Consider the following 18,664-nt stretch of genomic DNA (forward strand, 5'->3'; position numbering starts at 1 on the left):
GTCCTCCTGGGGGCAGGGCAGTCGTCATATTAGAGTCCTCTCCTTCTAGTCGCCCATCAGGAGCACTGCTGGCAGACATCCATCCTTGTGCGTGGCTGACTTCTTTAACTTCTCTAAGACTATTTGCTATCCTAATTACTTATGACTACATAAACTATCAGCCTTCTCATTTTGTGACTCCAACAGTGAGCACTCCAACACTGAAGGCATTCAAGAGAAATCTTCACAGCCATCAGTCTGACATGCTTTGTTTTGGATTCCTGCATTGAGCAGGGGTTAGACCTGATGGCCTTCTAGGCCCTTTTCAACAATACTCAATATTTCCATGATTCTATTATCTTCTGGCAATTTTGGGTATTGTCTGGGTCCGTAATTTCATGTTTTCTCTTCTCACCAGGCTCAAAGCAGAAGTGACATCTTACCTGAATCATGATTTGGAAGGCAAGTGGAAGAGATAGGGAAAAATCCTCGTTGTGCCTACATGAGGTCAGTTGCCAGGGACATGACAGAGGGAGAAGATCTTGACCTGGAAGAATCAATGTTTAGTATCTCCAGGGAAGTCCGAGGAAGACATAAGGTTCCTACAGAGCCGCTGACCACCAGTGGAGATAATACTCTATACTGAGTTAAAATATTCACTTTTCTGAATCCAAAAGCACATGCCTAGAAAATATAACATAGGTATTTTCTTAAATGCAATTTTGATATGCATTTGAACATAAATTTCATCTTTACTTTTTCCTTTTAGGTATCTTCTTTTCCCCCAACACAACTGAGACATTTGAAAAAGTGTATAATGAAAAGATAGCTGCATGCCAATTCCATAGCATTCTGGAAGCCCATATCAATATTGCTTCATTCAGCCTATAAAGACCTAAATGGCCTGGGTCCAAGCTATCTCAAGGACCATGTCTCCCATTATGAGGCAGCTTGGATGCTAAGATACTAAGATCCTCAGGAGAGGCCTTTCTCTCGGTCTCGCCACCTTCACAGTGTAATAAAATGTAATAAAATAAACATGGTCAGAAAGGAATCAAGATTAGATATGACTATTCGTATCCCTGGGGATACGAATACAAATAGTGGCACCACAAATGCCACAGAGATTCTTTCCCTCCTTGTGGAACCACTCGTTGTTTGACACATTGCGCTCAGCTCTGTTGATGCTGCGCTAATCACAGAAGGAGTCTAGCCAGCTCTTCCCCACCTCCCCGTGCAGCTGACCACTCCATCAGGGAGGTGAGACGGGGAAGGCCGATGAGTGGTCGGCTGCATGGGGAGGTGGGGAAGAGTGGGCGGGGCACCTTCCACAATTGGTGTGACAACAGTGTCAGAGCTGAGCATCACACACCAAATGGTGAGTGGATCAGCTGATTCTGGGGGGAGGGAATGGACTTTCAGAGCATCTATGGTGCTGCTATTCATATTTGCATCCCCAGAGATACAAATACAAATAGCCCATTTCTGATCAAGATGGAAGATTAACTTAAAGAACTGGTCAAGCAGGCAATTATTTTATTTAGCGAATTTAGCTGTTCTGTAGGATATGTAGTAGTCTGGCCCAGCTATCAGGAATAGAACTGTACATAAAGGGAAAGAGTTCTTGATCCAAGTTTTTCAGAGTTTAAGATATTGGTCCCTCAGATCTGCCTACAGAAGACATTATGTTAGAAAGTGTACCATGTCCACCAGTTTAGAGCATCCTGCTGAACAATGTCTATTTGTACCATGTTGGTCCATGAAACATCTCTGAGTTTCTTTCAACTATAATAAGTTCAGTCTGTGTTTAGATACGAGTTGTCTTAGCTTGTGTGAGCTAATCAGGCAGCTTTCCAAAAGGCAAGGAAAAGACTTTCTATGTCCTGTTGGAGCAACCACAAATTGCAGATGTCATGTTAGCTTGGATATTAAAATCATATAATCATATGTTGTTGGGCAGCCTCATATCCTCTCCTGTGAGTAACCCAGCTTTGATATAACTGTGGATATCTTAGCTGCCCAAGAGTCCCTTCCCATTTCTTCATAGGCCAATGAGACCAGTAATGGGGTCATATAGTACACTGTCTTGAGCCAAAACAGCACAACTGCTTTCTTAGCAAGAGTAGCCACAGAGTAGCATGATGTTTCAGAGTGGACTATAGTCCTGGGAATAGATTTTCTTACCCCTAGCACTCTGGTTTTAAAAAATAGTGTTGGACAGATTCCTATAAAGAGTACAAATGAAGTTGGATGCTTAATGAACAGACACATTTTTCCCACCTGTTTTCTGCCTGATTTAAATACCTGGCCTTAAGTGGTTGGGTCAGTTGTTGTTGTTTTTTTTTTATATCAGTGCATTGGGTAGTGCCATATAAAATGGGTACTAAGTAAAACCCTTGTGTTTGCTTTTCAAGGGATATTAGAGATGGTGGTCAAAATGGCTGATTAGTTCTGCTTTTTCAATGGCCAGCCGGGTGATATTATGCTAGGTTTTACAGACTTACTAAAATGTCTTATTGTCTTCCTTGATGAACTCCACCAAGATTCTGTGCATAGGCTGCCTTTAAGATGGCCTCTCACCCAGCCCAAGCAGGGGGATGAAGATGAGGAGATTAGCGCATCCCTGTTGTGTTTGGTAGATTTGTAGCGTTGTGCATCCGCTTGCAAGGGTGGCGTGGTTAGCTTCCAGGCATCCATCAATCAACGGAGGTTCTGGTCTTGTTAGTGTCCAGATGGGTTTCCCCCCCTCATCAGCCAATACAGTACTGTAAGTCATTTTCCAGGCTACAAATGAATCCAATTTCCAGATGTGAGTTGGAGACACTAAATGATGTTGGACAAGATGCTGTTCTGATGTCAAAAAGTAAACCCCTCTTTATTATGGAACAAAATCTGTGCTCTACACTTGATTGACAAAAGCCAAAGCCTTTTAGAAAAAGCAGGAGGATGGCTTTATTTTAATATTTCCTTTCTGACACATAGAAGATTTCCCTTTCTTATTTCTTTCTTTTTCCTCCTCTTACTTCCCAGGTAAATTTCATGATACAAATATTTATGAATGTCAGACAGTGCGATCCTATAGCATTTACCTAGTGGACGTGCTTCTTAATGAATTCTGCTACGCACAAGGGACTAGGGCTTTAATGAATAGGTCACTGTGAATTCTCAAGATGGCTGTCACTTTGAGATATGAGGATCATTTTTCTTTAGCAAAGAAGAGCTTGGATATGTGCATATTTAGGGAGATCTGTTTCCCAGGACTTTTGAGCTGGCAGGAATGATGTGGCAGCTGAGACATAAGTCAAGTAATTCCAGGTCACACTTCTGACGTCTTGAAAGAAGAAGCCAGCTTTTGAGGAGCACTTTTGAGGGGTTCAGTTTAGAGTAGTGCATTTCTGTCCCAGGAGAAAGATCTGGAACAAAAGCTAAAATGATAGGGGGAGGGGGGTTAGATGAGGAGGAGAGACATCTCCAGAGTTGATGGGAACTTGTAATATGGTGGTGATTGCTTAATAAAACAACACACACATCCAACCAAAGCAAATGTAATATTTTCACTTCTGTTTCCTCTTATTGTTCCTCTCATTTTAGAAACGGGGCTGCTATCACGGCTACTGTAATGCTCTCTATGTGGGACTTCCCTTCAGACTGACCAGGAAGCTACTGCAGGATTAGAACGTAGCCACTGGGTTTGTTTCAAGTGTGAGCAAATTTGATCAGATGATGCCCAAGCCGGTCTTGTCTGCACCTTCTGCCAGTGAGGTTCTGGGCCAGATTTAAGGTTTTTGTTCTTACGTCAAAGCCTTCCATGGTTTGGTCCCCCATTACTTGTCAGAGTGCCTTTCCCCCAAGAACCACGAGATCTTCACAGGCCATGATCCTAAAAGTTGCTACACCTAGGGAGACCAGAGAGGCACAGATCAAGCCTTCTTGGTGTTGGGACCAGCTTTTGGGATGGGCTCCCGGTCGAGTTGTGCCTGGCCTTCAAGAGGCTATTCAAAATTGTGCTTTTCAAAATTGTAGCTTTTACTGGTATTTTATAATGCATTCGCCAAAATTGTCCTGTCTGTCCATTCTTGCTTTGTTGCTTTTATGCTGTTTTACTGACTTGTTGGCTCTTACCTTTTTAAATTTTTGTTTGTTATTTACTTCTCTTGCTATATGCTTCATATTTCCCTCATTTGTTTGTCCAGAGTAGTGCTTTGCACTAATTGGGCAGTATAAAAATGGAATGAACGAACAAATGGATGAATGAACGAACAACCAAATGACCGAACGACGAAATGAATGAACAAACAAACAAATGAACGAACAAACAAACAAACATCTAACTTCAGATGAAGCAACTCTAAAAAACAACACTGTGCTGCACCTTCCCTAGTTTCCCAAGTTCTTCAGCTTTAAACTCTACTCCTGACTCCACTTGCATTCTGATTTATTTCACTGTGAATGATCAGCTGCAAAACAAAAATCTGTACTTTTCATTTGTATACCTAGGGTAGTGTATTGGATGGAGTGATGGACTAGGATTCAGGATCCCTAGGTACAAATCCCTGCCCAGTCATAAAAAGTCACTTAGGGTGTAAAACTCTTTCAATTTCTCATGGAAAGCTTTACCAGAGTTGCTGTACAGCCCATGGCACACACGACACATATTTTCCATTTCTCAGTTATCTCAAAGTACAGGACACATAATGATGGGCTCAAGCTACAGGAAGGCAGATTTCAGCTGAATATCGGGGGGGGGGACCCTTAATTGGTACAGCAGTGCAACAATGGAACCCATAACCTCAGGAGGTGGTGAGTACTCCAACGCTGGAAGCATTCAAGAGAAAATTGAAACATCATCTGTCAGATCTGCTTGGATTTGGATATGTTGAGCAAGGGGTTGGACTTGATGGCCTGATAGTCCCCTCCCAACGCAATTACTCTATGATTCTATGAGCAAAGTATTTTAACTTACCAAGTTCTCTGATTTTTATGATTTATTTGGTCTTAATATATTTGCTTTAACCTTTCTTCACTGGTTGCCCTTTTGATCCAAGAAACTCTTAGCATCCTTGATAAGTCGTCATTTCACTGCCAAAGCCAGTTTTAAAATTTGATGGTATTTGGCTTTCTTCACCTTGAGGAAACTTATCTGGGAAAAAGAAATTCCATTATAAAGGAAACTTAACATCTCAAGGAAGCACTTTTTCTTTTGGTTTCTATTGCTTGGCTTCAGTCTTTCTCTAAGTACGGAGAAACCTGTCAGTGTTGGTTTCAGCTCAAGCCTGAAGACTTTTCCAATTTTAACTTAGTCTCATATTTTTCTCTTTCCCCTTTAAAGCTAATGTGAACATCTATGCATATTCTAATATGTATTTTTCCTGATGTTCTTGTTTTTGCGCATAAATGTTACAAGACATTTTTTTCCTTTGTTGAGTTTCCCTGCCTCCCGGGGGGGTGGTGTTTCACCCACAAATAAAACTCAGAGCAGCCTTTCCTAATGCAGACATTTCTCTATCATAATTAGTCTTTTGATGACATTTTCATTAATATATGCTTGTTTGTGCACATTTGCCTAATGAGCACATATTTGTGTGCATATTTTTGATGAACTCTCCCACAAAGTTTAGAGGGACATGGTGGCGCTGCAGGCTAAATCGCAGAAGCCTCTGTGCTGCAGGGTCAGAAGACCAGCAGTCGTAAGATCAAATCCACGCGACGGAGTGAGCGCCCGTCGCTTTTCCCAGCTCCCGCCAACCTAGCGGTTCGAAAGCATGCAAATGCGAGTAGATTAATAGGGACCACCTCGGTGGGAAGGTAACAGCGTTCCGTGTCTAAGTCGCACTGGCCATGTGACCACGGAAGATTGTCTTCGGACAAAAACGCTGGCTCTATGGCTTGGAAACGGGGATGAGCACTGCCCCCTAGAGTCGAACACGACTGGACAAAAATTGTCAAGGGGAACCTTTACCTTTACCTTTTACCCACAAAGTTTGGAAGGTAGGCGAGTTTTAGTTTACCCTTTGAGTTGAAAGAATGGAATCAGGAAACTTTATATATATGGGTAAATGAGAACCAAGCACATGCAGGGCTGTCTGGTGGTGGCTAGTGTCCACTGAGACTGGAGCAGGGAGCTCCGCAGAAGGCTGGGCCACAGCAGAATTGGGCATTCAGAGATTGAGAGAGAGGGGGGGGAGAGGGAGAGGGAAGCAGGCAAGTAAATAAAGAGACACACACAGAGATGCAGCACCTTCACCCAAATTAGAAATGTCACTATCTGCTCCAGATTCCCTCTCATAGGTCTCTCTCTCTCTCTCTCCCTCTCTCTCTCTCCCCCCCACACACACAGAGGCTGAAATTCATTAGTAGGTCAGGACAGGAAGTACTATGCCAACAGGAATTTACCAATTATGTTCTCTCATTAGTAGACGTTGTCTAGAGGGGCGGGGTAAAAATTGAATAAATAAATAAATAAATAAATAAATAAATAAATAAATAAATAAATAAATAAATAAATAAATAAATAAATAAATAATTGCTATTATTAAAGATGGAATATGGTGAATGCAGAAAGGGGAAGAATAAAACCTAAATAAAGCATCATGTCCAGTCCATCAAGTGTAAGGTAACAGTTTATGAACTCATTTTGAACACCTGCTGTGGTGTTCCTGCTTTAAATACACACTCTGAACAAGAAGACAACATCTACATAGAACGATAAAGCACTTTTGGGAAAGACACATCTCTTGTGACCTTATTTAATTTGCAAAATGAGAGATGAACATTTCATGCCTACAAGGAAGTCACACCCTCTAATAGAGATGTGCCAAACTCCCAAGAGAGATTTTTGATAATAGCATGAAATCCTATTTAGCTTCCCTGAAAGTTCTTCAGATGTCCTTCCAAAGCTCAGCCCTTCAACTTTGCAAATGAATTTTGCAAATGTGTGCAGGAAAGAAATTGTCTACGCATACTATGGAACTATGGTTTATGAGGAGATGGATGGATTTGCTTAATTCCCCTGAGGAACAAACCAACCCAACTGCTGCTTGTTTGCCCATGCCCAATTCAAGAGAGGAAATGTGCATTGGAGAATACCATGTCATAGCATCATGGGCATGTTTAGTCTTGAGAAAAGAAGACCAAGGGGTGATATGATAGTGCTTTTCAAAGATTGCAAGGCAGCCAAAGAAAGGCAGGATGGCTTCTCCATTATCCCAGAGTGTAGGACACGCAGCAATGGGCTCAAATTACAGGAAGCCAGATTTAGGCTGAATATCAGGAAAAAAAGTTCCTATCTGTAAGTGTAGTACGACAATGGAATCAATTATCTTGAGAGGTGGTGAGTGCTCCAATGCTGGAGGCATTCAAGAGAAAACTGATCAACCATCTGTCAGATTTGTTTGGAATTGGATTCCTGCCTTGAGCAGGGATTGGACTCGATTACCTTATAGGCCCCTTCCAATTCCATTATTCTATGTCACATTTTATGACTGTATCAGATACTTGCCAGCATTTGGGGGTGTAGGGCTGAGGCCTTATATTCCCTCCTGCACTCCGTGCTAGCCTCTTTTGCTGGTGCTGCTCAATCTGCCTGCCTGGTATCTGGGTCTAGAGTTAATCTGCTGGTTGTCCAGGGTCCAAAGCCTGCCCAATTTGTGCTGGTTGGGGCATATCTGTAGCTTGCAGAATGCACTTTGTCTGGCACCTCATCCTTATAAGCCAAGAGAGAGGGACAAGCTTCTCTGCCTAGAATTCACACTACAGCCAGTTTAGGAAAGCAACTATTAATAAATTTCTTGCCCAGCTTTAAGATGTCCTTGGACTGCAACTCCCAGAAATCCGAGTCAGCACACCTAGGGATGAAGGTTTCTGAGATCTGCAGATCCAAGCTTGGGAACCACTGCTCTAAACAGTAACACACACACACACACCACAAGCACAGAATGATTGGCTGATCCCCACCCACCCCAAAAAGACTTGCATTGTTCCTTTGATGTTTCTGAAGCTTAACAGTTTATGCAACAAACCAGGAACCATTAGGGATATGTACACATTTGCCTAATTTGTGCAATTTTGTTTAATGGCTGCAAAAGATTTGTTATTGTTCCCTGGTTAAAAACAAAACAAAACATTTTGCCCTTTGCCCTTGTGTGATGATAGAAAGAGTCAAAATCTAAGGATGCTCAGGCTCGCATGCAAGGATTTATATTGCTATGTTACATAGGCATGGCAGAACGTCAAAAAGTAATTTCAGATTACGACCACCAGAATCCCCTTCTTCTAGCAACGGCATCTCCTCTCTCCCGCGAAAACAACCTGCCCCTTTCCTAAATACCATGATGTTGAACCTTCTTGATTTTTTTTTAACCATTCTATGACAAACTGCTATTTAGTCCTGTCTCAGGATTCAATATTTTTTGTTTTACTTTCTTTTTAGGGACCAGGTTGACTCTTAAGGAAAAAGAATGCTTTCTTAAAGTAACCGTGACATTCTGTACTTTTAATCCACTCCCACGACTGTGGCAATAAAGTGAGAAATGAAATCAGAGATGTTTGCAAAATAACGAGTACATATCTCATCGCGAGACATGCACATACTTCTGCGGGTGAAAACTGTTCCTTGGGAGTGCTGGTCTTTAAAGCAGAATTGCCACAAAGCAATTTTCGTGATTCAAGAATATAGCAAAGTAGGAATAATTCCATGAACAAGATGAGCGGAGGTGTATGTAATACAGAAGTCTAAAGGAACCTAACTTACAAAGTGCAAGATGTTAGGGAGAATTGACCAGGACTTCTTGCAGTGTCCCTGTGTGATTTAGTACTGATGGGTTGGAGTCCTTCCTAGCTCAAAGCTGGAAGCATTGCTGGTCACGAACGTCCATCTTTCCACTCAGCTGGTTCTCTTCCCCAACCCTGAAGGCTTGAGGGACTTACTTCTAGTGGTGGAAAATGAGGAGATGGTCTCTACTTCCCTGGTGGAGCATCCTTTTGTGTTTGGGAGATGGCTCCAGGGCTGTAAGTCCCAATATCAGAAAGTGCTATTCACAAAAATTTCTTCTTGGCAGAGTAGACAATAAGGTGTTGAGGTGCAGAAAACAGAATGTTGCCTTTTCAAAGGAACTCATTATGTAATTTTTTTACTTCTCAAAACAGGTGGGTGTTGTCATTATGTTACTCAGATTTCACAAATAATTGCTTCCAGTGAAAGAATAATGTATATCACCGCATAACATAGAGCTAAATTTGCTAGGGGTTATACCCAGGCAACAATGACTGCATACATTGATTGTGTAATTGGTCATACTGTTGCCATTATGACTGAGTGTGAAATGCCCCTGCAGAAGTTCTTTCTGAATAGCACCTCTGCCTTGGCACAAGTAGCACCACTGCTTACATGACGCCGAGTCAGACACTTAGCTATTCAACAGGACTACAGCCACTGTGTTAATTAACACAAAATTCAGGGAATCAGTCTCTGTTTTCCGGTAGCAGCCACTTCCAATATTGTCTCTTGGAAATATTTATAGATATGCAGCAGAAAAAAAAGGAAGCAATACTAATGATGGGGAAATCCGTGTTTGTAAATGAATACGAATATCCCCGCCCCAGCTGCACCTAATGAGGGTCCGTCCCCCTGGGACCAGCCTGTCCACTCACATGTCTTGGCACCACAAAGGAGCCACTCTTCCTGCCAATTGTAGCATTAGCTCTGTAGTCTCTCTGCTCGGCTGGCCACTCAGCAGCTGTGCGGGGAGATTTGTCCTCCTGCCCCCTGCCTAGTGTGGCCAGCCAGGCAGGAAGGGGAGGAAGCTACTAACACAATTGGCAGGAAGAGCGGGACCTTAGCAGGGGTTGGACCCACATTAGGTGCAGCTGGGGCAGGATATTCATATTCGTTTATGAATACAAATATGCCCATCTCTAAACAGTACTTCTCTTGGGATTGTAGGGAAACAGCATGAACCCTGAAAAAAACAATCTGGTGGAAAAGCTTCTAAGGTAAAGGTAAAGGTTCCCCTTGACAATTTTTGTCCAGTCATGTCCGACTCTAGGGGGCAGTGCTCATCCCGTTTCCAAGCCCTAGAGCCAGCGTTTGTCCAAAGACAATCTTCTGTGGTCATATGGCCAGTGCGACTTAGACACGGAACGCTGTTACCTTCCCACCAAAGTGGTCCCTATTTATCTCTTTGCATTTGCATGCTTTCGAACCGCTGGGTTGGCAGGAGCTGGGACAAGCGACGGGAGTTCACTCTGTCGCGTGGATTCGATCTTACGACTGCTTGGTCTTCTGACCCTGCAGCACAGGCTTCTGCGGTTTAGCCCGCAGTGCCACCATGTCCCTGAAAGCTTCTAAAAAGATGTTCAAATGTTTTTTTAGAATAACCTTTGCAATTAAGACATGTTGAGTTAGGGTTGTTGTTGTTGTTTAGTCATTAAATTGTGTCCAACTCTTTGTGACCCCAGGGACCAAAGCATGCCTGGCCCTCCTGACTTCCACTGCCTTCCAGAGTTGGGTCAAATTAATGTTGGTCACTTTGATGACCCTGTCCAGCCATCTTGTCCTCTGTCGTCCCCCCTTCTCCTCTTGCCTTCACACTTTCCCAACATCAGGATCTTTTCCAGGGAGTCTTCTCTTCTCATGAGATGGCCAAAGGATTTGAGCCTCAGGGTGAGTTAGGGTATCTGACTGCAAAGCCAGAGGTCAAAAGGCTAAATCTCATTGTGCCTCCTGAGAGAAAAGCCTGCTTGTGAGGCTGAGGAGCCATGCCCCAGGTTGCTCCCAGAAGAAGGGAATGGTAAGACATTTCTGCTTACTCTGTACCTAGAAAACCTTGGAAATAGTCTTTGTTCGTAGAAATTGACTTGAAGACATGTTATTCGTTACAGCTAAGCAACTTATGCACTTACTGTTAGACCGAAAAAGTAACTCTGTAAATATTTATGTCACTATTCACTCAAAAATATCTAGTTAGAGATGATTATGTTACTTAGAATTAGTTACTTCCGAGTTCTGTTTAGGAGATCATACATTCAGGATATGCCCTCAAGCTCTTTTGCAGGAGCTCAAGCTGGTTACTTACGAGGTCTGAGCTTTTCCTAGTATCTGTCTCAGATATTCACAGCAATAGAACTTGTTTCTGGTGGTGTGCCAAAATGATCACTGGTCCCTACAGAAATCACAAACTAAGCTGTTGTGGGGACTGGCTTTCAGCTTGAGGGCCATATTAAGTTTCAGATACGTTCTTATAAGGGTCAGGTGGAATGCAGCTAAAGGAAAAATGGCTGGGACCACACATACTGGCTTAAAACTCTTAACTCAACTTTTGGAGTGTCACTTCAACTTTTTAGGGTGAGAAAAATGCATAGAAAAGCCAGAAAAACAATGAATGAAGGTGGAGAGAGCTGGATGGAAAAAAACCCTCTGTAAAAGCCCTGGGTCTGTGACCAACTAATGACTATAAACCAGACAATGAAACCAAGATGCAAAGAGTGTTTCAGAAATGTAGTTTGTCTTAACTATCATGAAGTGTTCTGTCTATGCTAACCAAACTATGATTCTTTTCTCTCTGCTTGGAAGGTAAAAACCAGATAATATAGAATGTACATTGTAACATGGAGATGACTTAACACAACAGAGTGCTGCCCCGCTTAACGATTACCCTGCTTGACAACGAATCTGCTTCATGACGATGTTTTTGCGATCGCTATTGTGATCGCAAAACGATGTTTTAATGGGCAAAATCTGCTTTACGACGATCGGTTCCCTGCTTCGGGAATAGATTCTTCACATTACGACAATCAAAACACCTGATTGTTGGGTTTTCAAAATGGCTGCCGGCTGTTCAAAATGGCTCCCCGCTGTGTTCAGGATGGATTTTTTGCTGCACAGCCACCGAAAAATGGCCACCCTATGGAGGATCTTCGCTGGACGCTGAGGTATTTCGGCCATTGGAACACATTGAACTGGTTTTCAATGCATTTCAATGGGCTTTTTTATTTCACTTGACGAGGATTTCTCTCTACAACAATTTCGCTGGAACAGATTATCTTCTTCAAGCGAGGCACCACTGCATTTTAGAGTTTAACAAGGACCAAAGCAATGAACCATAGTGCTTATTTTATTCTACATTGATTCCTTTCTTCTTCCAAGGAATTTAGTGTAGTATACATGGTTTCCATTCCTCCTCAATCTTATCCGGGCAACAAGTCTGTGAAATAGGTTAGGCTGGGTGATAGTCAATAGCTGAAGGTTATCGAGTCATCTATATGGTTGAAGGGGGATAGGTATTTGTGGGTAGTCATTATGTTTAAACAAGACTGATGCAACAGAAATTAACAATACACTTAATCGCTTTAGATAAGGCTCATCCTTCAACAATCAAACCATGGTTAATCACGACGCATTAAAAATCCATGAAAATTGCTTTGAAATGGAGGAGCTTGTCGTTTCTAAAATCTTTTGGCTTTGCTCAAGAAACTTCATGGGGACGTGGTGGCGCTGTGGGCTAAACCGCAGAAGCCTGTGCTGCAGGGTCAGAAGATCCGGCAGTCATAAGATCGAATCCACACAACAGAATGAGCACCCGTCGCTTGTCCCAGCTCCCGCCAACCTAGCGGTTCGAAAGCATGCAAATGCAAGTAGATAAATAGGGACCACCTCGGTGGGAAGGTAAACAGCGTTCCGTGTCTAAATCACACTGGCCATGTGACCATGGAAAGATTGTCTTCGGGCAAACGCTGGCTCTATGGCTTGAAGAGCGGGATGAGCGCCGCCCCCTAGAGTCGGACACGACTGGACAAAAATTGTCAAGGGGAACCTTTACCTTTACCTTTTAAGAAACTTCATAGACAGCATTGACTGGCAGGAATTGGTTTCAAATTCTGCTTCAAATTCTTACTAACTGAGCTATGGTGGTGACCTTGTGGTTCTCCATATCCCAGAGAAATCTCAAAAGCATTAGGCATCTCCATCTTTGCTTCATAAAATCTTTGGTGGCATGTCTTATTGGAAAATGCTAAGATGCTAAAAGTGAGGGGGCGGGAGAAAAGAATATGTCAAAAAAAGTGGTTGGGAAGAGATTTTAGATTAAAGACAAGTCGAGATAATAATTTGAAAAAACTGAGGACAGTTCGCTACACAAAGTGAAAACTAATTTGAAGATATGAGAGCAGATTCAATTCCTCTGTAATCGAATGTGACTAGATTCAATTTTCCCAACTTATTGTGCTTCTCATAAGTTACAGATGCATTCGCTGACAGGTCTCAGATCTGAGCCATTCTGACAAAGTCCAATGCATCACTTAATTTTTCACTCCTTGATTAATCGACAGTTGAAGCTAGTGGAAATGGTTGCCTAATGTAGAAACAAAGAAGGGGAGCGGATGGCAAGGATGTGCCCCTTGTCTTTCTCTTCAGCTCCATGAATTCAAGGGAGGGAGAAATGAATCCTATTAATATGTAGAATTAAGAATCACATAAATTATTGTGGAGATGATTTTGTTCTAAGGTAATCTTTTGTTTGAGAAGAATTTTGTGGAATTTACGAATTTCATCATATTCAGGAAGGAAAGAAACTGAGAGTTAAAAATAGTTGTGAGAGGGAGATAATATGAAACTGATTAGATTCGTCCATCTAGGAACAAGGTTTTGGTCCAACTTTGATCCCCTGTGTTTTAATTTCATTTTTATTGAAGTAAAACTGCCGTTTCCCGCTTGTTCTGCGATCTTTATTCTGAGAGGCTACCTGTATATTTCAAGCAGTTAGAACAATCAACTCTCCTGCTTAGATCAGCTGAATGTATCAAACATGGAACATGTAGAACTGGGAAAGTTCATATCAGTCCATTCTGAAATGAATTTGTCACCATTCAGTCCTCATAAGTTTAGGACAAAAACTGTACACAGGAGAACATGAAACAGAGAAAGAGAGAGAGTCCCTTTCCTAGCCCAAGATCCTAGCTGTCTATCAGCAAACAATGGAATGGTTGTTGGATGACCATGTATGATTCACATGATGAAAATTATATATATTCGGGAGGCTGGTGATTCCAATTTAATGGAGGTCAGTGAATCCATTCTGGGGTCTACTCCGAACTTTACATGAGCTGTCCAAGGTTGACCCTTTGTTGCTTGGCTGTAATGAATAACATGTCTTCAAGTCAATTGATTGATTGATTGATTGATTGATGATTGACTGATTTATACCCCGCCTATCTGGGCGACTTTATTCCCCAAACAGGTTCAACATTTTGCAGAGGTCCTTTAAATTTCAGACTAAAACCTAGAATGAATTCACCACCCTCCACTGACGCAAATCCTGCATGCAGTGAGGCATATTGGCTGCCAGGAAAACCAATGTGAAACTTGGTTGCATCAATAGGACTATAATGTCTAGTACAAGGGAAGTGATACTACCACTCTATTCTGCTTGGGTCAGACCTCACCTGGAGTATTGTGTCCAGTTCTGGGCATCTCTATTCAAAAAGGATGTTGACAACCTGGAACGTGTCCAGAGGAGGGTGACTAAAATGGTTAAAGGCCTGACAGCCATGTCCTACGAGAGCAGCTTAGGGAGTTGGGAATGTTCAACCTTACAAAAGAAGGTTGAGATGGGACATGATAGCCATGTTTAAATATTTGAAAGGAAGTCATGTTGAAGAGGGGACAGGTTTGTTCTCCAGGGCTCCAGAGACTAGGACAAGGAGCAATGGTTTCAAGCTACAGGAAAAGAGATTCCATCTGGACATTGGGAAGAACTTCTTGATGGTCAGAGCTGTCCAGCAGCAGAATAGGTTGCCTCAAAGGGTGGTGGAGTCTCCTTCTTTGGAGATTTTTAAGCAGAGGCTCAATGGACATCTGTTGGGAGTACTTTGATGGATGTTCCCGCACGGCGGGGGGGGGGGGTTGGACTGGATGGCCTCAGTTGTCTCTTCCAACTCTCTGACTCTATATGCACTTTGTCCCCGTTGCAAAGCTCTGGAGAGTGAACCTGAGTGTTCTTTTGGACTTACATTTCTGCACTAAATGACCATCAACACCAGATGTTGGTGGCTTGAATGTGAATGTGTGTGTTTTGGTCCACTTAGCAGAATCGGATTTGAGGTGATGAGGAACTGATGTGCAAATTCCATCCCTAGTCTGATCATCTGTCTTTGAATAGCTCCCAATCTGCGTCTTAGATCAGTTTGACAATGCAGTACAGAGTTTGTCAATTGGGACAACCTTCCATGGTGATAAGCTACATGTTTAGCTCTTCCTAAATGGCTGAGAACACGCCACACTGCTCCTATGGTCTAGGAAGGATCCACATGCCAGTATGTCATACTGACGGCTCAGAGGAAAATGTTGTGAAACAGATAGCACTGCCAATCAGCAGCACCATTGTGGGAATGGCTTTTTCTCAGTCTACCTTAAAATGGCCCTGAGTGAAAACTCTTCTGTGGTCAGGAGATGATATCACCTATTTGAACTAGCCACTGTGTAAGCTGGGTCTTTAGAGTATTTCAGATGTGGGTTGGAACTATAGAGAAATGAGAAAGGGGGAAAATGGTTCTTGTTTTTCAGAGAGGGACAGCCACCAAGCTAGAGAAAACAGCTTCTGTTGCCCCCTACATACAGTGGATACACTAACACTATTGGCAGCTGAGGTGTAGCCCATGAAATAAGACATTAGAAGGCCTTTCAAGGAAAGGACTGAGCTATATCATTCCTTTTCCCCACAACACTAATTATTTTAATTACTTCGCTTGGAAATGACCACAAAAACCATCAGCTGTTGACTGTCATCAGTATATCATGGTTTTGGACATCCCAAGTCAAATAGCTAATTGTATGGTGCTAAAATCATTCTCTCTCTCTCTCTTCTCCAACTTTTTCCATCTTTCTCTCTCAACACCCCCCTTCTCCCTTTTTTTATTTTTCTCTTTCTTTCCTGTATTCAGACTTCAGAGATGACATGCAGGAATCATACAAGATGTACCTTGCATGGCAATTGCTTTATCCATCAAATTGGGGACATGGTTGGCCGAGAATGCTATCCGTCATTTTATGGACATCTTTAATACACTTCCCTGTGTATTTCCCTCCCTGTTTCTAGACACCTCTGCTTTTAATTGCTTTCTCTCCAAACAAAGGCATGCTAGAATTCTGACATTTACCAAAATCACTCACACCTAGTGGACTCAGAGGCTTAACAGGGTCTGTTTCCAAAGCATTGTCCATTCATTTCATTTTGAACTTTAAAGCTTTTCTTCCTGCTTTCTCTTCTTCTTTTTTTTTTTTTTTTAAAGAACTGAGATAACAGGATCTACTCTGAGATCAGGCTTAGGAATCACAGCTTGAAATGCCCATCCAGGTGAAGTCATGCAGAAAATGAAACATATCTGGCTGAACAAGGCTGTGGCCAGAGTGACAAGGCAATGTCAAGGAAAAGGGCAGGAAGGGATGTCCACAAGACAGGTAAGGGCTCCCTGGAGCGCTCAGGAGGGGAAAGGGCAGTAAGTGGTGAAGAGCACGAAGAGTTAAAGCTTCATCTGGTGAGTTGGAAACTTCAACAAACCTACAATTCCCTAGGACAACACGGCAGCTCGGATAAAAGATTTCTCTGCCTCTGTATGTTCTCCTTGTTTACATCGGGTGCAGTTTTCATAGGAATCTGATTTATCAGACTGTCTGTCTTGCCTATGAATCTGTATGAAATCTTTTGTCTTTGCTGGAAGGAAGGTGGAGTACCACAGGTCATGAAGGATGCAAACATCGTCACATCGTACAAGAACAGGGGTGACAGGGGCAACTGCAATAAATGCCATGGCATCTCTCTTCTCAGCATTGTAGGGAAGCTGCTTGCCCATGTTGTGCTGAAGAGGCTCCAGGTGCTTGCAGACAGAGTCTATCCAGAATCACAGTGTGGATTTCGAGCTAATAGATCCACCACTGACATGGTATTCTCCCTCAGACAGTTGCAGGAGAAATGCAGGGAACAACGACAACCACTCTTTGGAAGGAAGGAAGGAAGGAAGGAAGGAAGGAAGGAAGGAAGGGAAGGAGGGAGGGAGGAAGGAAGGAAGGAAGGAAGGAAGGAAGGAAGGAAGGGAAGGAGGGAGGGAGGGAGGGAGGGAGGGAGGAAGGAAGGAAGGAAGGAAGGAAGGAAGGAAGGAAGGAAGGAAGGAAGAGAGAGAGAAAGCACACATGCACACAATACAACTTCAGTAACAGCACGCTCTGTGCAGCCGTGTTTAACATATGGTGCCATCCTTGCTTTGTATTTCCACTTACAAATATTAAAAAAAGAGAGAGAAAGGAGGTGACAGCTTCTCCTGAAGAGACTTCAGAACAAAATGGTAGAGGGAGAGACAATCAAGGACATGTAGTTTATTTGGGTTTAATTTTTCATTTTATAAAAATCATTAAAAATGACACGGTCCTCTTTTTTCTCCCCCTATACCACAGCTGCCATTGTCAAGCTGTTAAATTCTTTTTCCCCCCTATCTGCAGCTCTGAAACAGTTGTTTTGATTTCTTTCTAAATGACAGCTTGCTTTAATTTAGTGACATATTTTAATGGGAAAAATGCACTCTTATCTCTCCCCCCCAATTAAAAAAAACACACTAAGAGTTTTGTACCCATTTGTACACAATGTCAGCTTCCTCGAATGATCCAAGATGTTGCACAGAACTCCACCGTTCGCCTTGCCGTTTGTATTTTTTTTTAGAGGGTGGTTCCCCCCCCCCCCCGATTATGTTATAGTTTATTTATAAGTCACCTTTTGGCCAGAAATTCCCAGAGGTGGCTCAGAAAAGTATATGAATATGACCTTTAACCCTCATGAAGCAGGACAGACATTTTCAGCCCCTGCAGAATGCAGAGAGCATTAGACTTACAATGTAAGCATTCTGGAACATGGTTATCTAAAGAATTGGAAAGAGCATTTTGAAGTCTCAGCTGCCTGCAATTGGAGGTGTGTAATTTTTTAAAAATAAAATAGATAAAAAAATATGAGTGAAAGAAAAAAGAAAACATTAATCCCACCCACCCCTCATATTTTGCATTTTGCTTTTCGGATGCTTGTAATCCTTGCCACTTTAGCATGTTGCATCCAAAAATGCTGTTTCTTGATGAATCCACAGAAGCAGGTGTGATATACATTAGAGTATTATTTATTCCTTTATTTTGTGTCCCCTGCAAGGGGACCCAAGGCAGCTCACAACATTAAAACAAGGAAATCTAGAGGGGAAAAACCACTAATCTATTACTTAGCAATTGAACTATAATAATAATTAAAGGTACATTAAGCCATTAAACATATAAAACTTAAAAAGCAAACTTGTAACTTTACGTTAAAGGAAGTGAAAGGGTTCAGGGAGTGGTTTTGCCAGTTCCACACCCCCAGTGAGTTTCCACGGTTCAGTAGGGATTTGAACCCAAGCCTCCTGAATCCTAGTTAGAGATGGGGACAATTCACCATTTTGGCACCAAAGCTGATGAATCACGAAGCCCCCCTCATGAACCGACAAAGCACACATTTATTCGTTAATTCGTGGGGTGTTAAACAGAAAAAGCTGACCCCTCGCTGCACCTCCCCCCAGTGCTGTACCTCCCCTGCTGTGCCGCCCGCTGCCATCTGCCACACCCCACTTCCACTGCCACCGTCCCCCCCCCCGGTAATCGCTTTCACCGCACCACCCCTGCTGCAAT

At 42.6% G+C, this 18,664-nt stretch overlaps 1 long non-coding RNA gene across 5 annotated transcripts in view; it reads right to left on the reverse strand.

Moving 5' to 3' along the window:
• LOC140705017 (uncharacterized) overlaps positions 1-18,664 on the reverse strand; it is a 62,798-nt gene that overhangs the window by 11,689 nt on the left and 32,445 nt on the right. Inside the window, exon 3 of one of the 5 annotated variants that reach the window (XR_013540991.1) lies at positions 423-5,119. The exons of the other annotated variants lie outside the window; for them this stretch is intronic. This is a non-coding gene — a long non-coding RNA (uncharacterized LOC140705017). The remainder of the gene's footprint in view (positions 1-422; positions 5,120-18,664) is intronic. 5 annotated transcript variants of the gene reach the window in all.

Source organism: Pogona vitticeps, chromosome 2 (assembly GCF_051106095.1).
Source record: "Pogona vitticeps strain Pit_001003342236 chromosome 2, PviZW2.1, whole genome shotgun sequence".
In the NCBI taxonomy this organism is placed as follows: domain Eukaryota; kingdom Metazoa; phylum Chordata; class Lepidosauria; order Squamata; family Agamidae; genus Pogona; species Pogona vitticeps.